Source organism: Musa acuminata, unplaced genomic scaffold, assembly GCF_036884655.1.
Source record: "Musa acuminata AAA Group cultivar baxijiao unplaced genomic scaffold, Cavendish_Baxijiao_AAA HiC_scaffold_99, whole genome shotgun sequence".
NCBI lineage: Eukaryota > Viridiplantae > Streptophyta > Magnoliopsida > Zingiberales > Musaceae > Musa > Musa acuminata.
Window position 1 is genome coordinate 47,501 of NW_027020378.1, and position 2,500 is coordinate 50,000.

Sequence of the window (2,500 nt, forward strand, 5' to 3'; positions counted from 1 at the left end):
CAGCCATCTCAGCACCCTGGAACCCCCCGGGTGGCACAGGGCTGGATGGGGCTTTCGTATATAGCAGGGACGGTGCTGCCTCTCGCTTCGCTCGCTGTCCGCCGCTCGCCGCTCGCTCGCGCAGCCAAAAATGGCCAGTTTTGGCCCGTTTTTGGGCCGTTTTGGCCAGTTTTTGGCCTGTTCTTGCATTGCGCGGTGACCGTCGAGAGCGGAGCAAAACGTCAGCCATCTCAGCACCCTGGAACCCCCCGGGTGGCACAGGGCTGGATGGGGCTTTCGTATAGCAGGGACGGTGCTGCCTCTCGCTTCGCTCGCTGTCCGCCGCTCGCCGCTCGCTCGTGCAGCCAAAAATGGCCAGTTTTGGCCCGTTTTTGGGCCGTTTTGGCCAGTTTTTGGCCTGTTCTTGCATTGCGCGGTGACCGTCGAGAGCGGAGCAAAACGTCAGCCATCTCAGCACCCTGGAACCCCCCGGGTGGCACAGGGCTGGATGGGGCTTTCGTATAGCAGGGACGGTGCTGCCTCTCGCTTCGCTCGCTGTCCGCCGCTCGCCGCTCGCTCGTGCAGCCAAAAATGGCCAGTTTTGGCCCGTTTTTGGGCCGTTTTGGCCAGTTTTTGGCCTGTTCTTGCATTGCGCGGTGACCGTCGAGAGCGGAGCAAAACGTCAGCCATCTCAGCACCCTGGAACCCCCCGGGTGGCACAGGGCTGGATGGGGCTTTCGTATAGCAGGGACGGTGCTGCCTCTCGCTTCGCTCGCTGTCCGCCGCTCGCCGCTCGCTCGTGCAGCCAAAAATGGCCAGTTTTGGCCCGTTTTTGGGCCGTTTTGGCCAGTTTTTGGCCTGTTCTTGCATTGCGCGGTGACCGTCGAGAGCGGAGCAAAACGTCAGCCATCTCAGCACCCTGGAACCCCCCGGGTGGCACAGGGCTGGATGGGGCTTTCGTATAGCAGGGACGGTGCTGCCTCTCGCTTCGCTCGCTGTCCGCCGCTCGCCGCTCGCTCGTGCAGCCAAAAATGGCCAGTTTTGGCCCGTTTTTGGGCCGTTTTGGCCAGTTTTTGGCCTGTTCTTGCATTGCGCGGTGACCGTCGAGAGCGGAGCAAAACGTCAGCCATCTCAGCACCCTGGAACCCCCCGGGTGGCACAGGGCTGGATGGGGCTTTCGTATAGCAGGGACGGTGCTGCCTCTCGCTTCGCTCGCTGTCCGCCGCTCGCCGCTCGCTCGCGCAGCCAAAAATGGCCAGTTTTGGCCCGTTTTTGGGCCGTTTTGGCCAGTTTTTGGCCTGTTCTTGCATTGCGCGGTGACCGTCGAGAGCGGAGCAAAACGTCAGCCATCTCAGCACCCTGGAACCCCCCGGGTGGCACAGGGCTGGATGGGGCTTTCGTATAGCAGGGACGGTGCTGCCTCTCGCTTCGCTCGCTGTCCGCCGCTCGCCGCTCGCGCAGCCAAAAATGGCCAGTTTTGGCCCGTTTTTGGGCCGTTTTGGCCAGTTTTTGGCCTGTTCTTGCATTGCGCGGTGACCGTCGAGAGCGGAGCAAAACGTCAGCCATCTCAGCACCCTGGAACCCCCCGGGTGGCACAGGGCTGGATGGGGCTTTCGTATAGCAGGGACGGTGCTGCCTCTCGCTTCGCTCGCTGTTCGCCGCTCGCCGCTCGCTCGCGCAGCCAAAAATGGCCAGTTTTGGCCCGTTTTTGGGCTGTTTTGGCCAGTTTTTGGCCTGTTCTTGCGTGGTGCGGTGACCGTCGTGAGCGGAGCAAAACGTCAGCCATCTCAGCACCCTGGAACCCCCCGGGTGGCACAGGGCTGGATGGGGCTTTCGTATAGCAGGGACGGTGCTGCCTCTCGCTTCGCTCGCTGTTCGCCGCTCGCCGCTCGCTCGCGCAGCCAAAAATGGCCAGTTTTGGCCCGTTTTTGGGCTGTTTTGGCCTGTTTTTGGGCTGTTCTTGTGTGGCGCGGTGACCGTCGTGAGCGGAGCAAAATGTCAGCCATCTCAGCACCCTGGAACCCCCCGGGTGGCACAGGGCTGGATGGGGCTTTCGTATAGCAGGGACGGTGCTGCCTCGCGCTTCGCTCGCTGTTCGCCGCTCTCCGCTCGCTCGCGCAGCAAAAAATGGCCAGTTTTGGCCCGTTTTTGGGCTGTTTTGGCCAGTTTTTGGCCTGTTCTTGCGTGCCGCGGCGACCGTCGTGAGCGGAGCAAAACGTCAGCCATCTCAGCACCCTGGAACCCCCCGGGTGGCACAGGGCTGGATGGGGCTTTCGTATAGCAGGGACGGTGCTGCCTCTCGCTTCGCTCGCTGTCCGCCGCTCGCTGCTCGCTCGCAGCAGCCAAAAATGGCCAGTTTTGGCCCGTTTTTGGGCTGTTTTGGCCTGTTTTTGGGCTGTTCTTGTGTGCCGCGGCGACCGTCGTGAGCGGAGCAAAATGTCAGCCATCTCAGCACCCTGGAACCCCCCGGGTGGCACAGGGCTGGATGGGGCTTTCGTATAGCAGGGACGGTGCTGCCTCT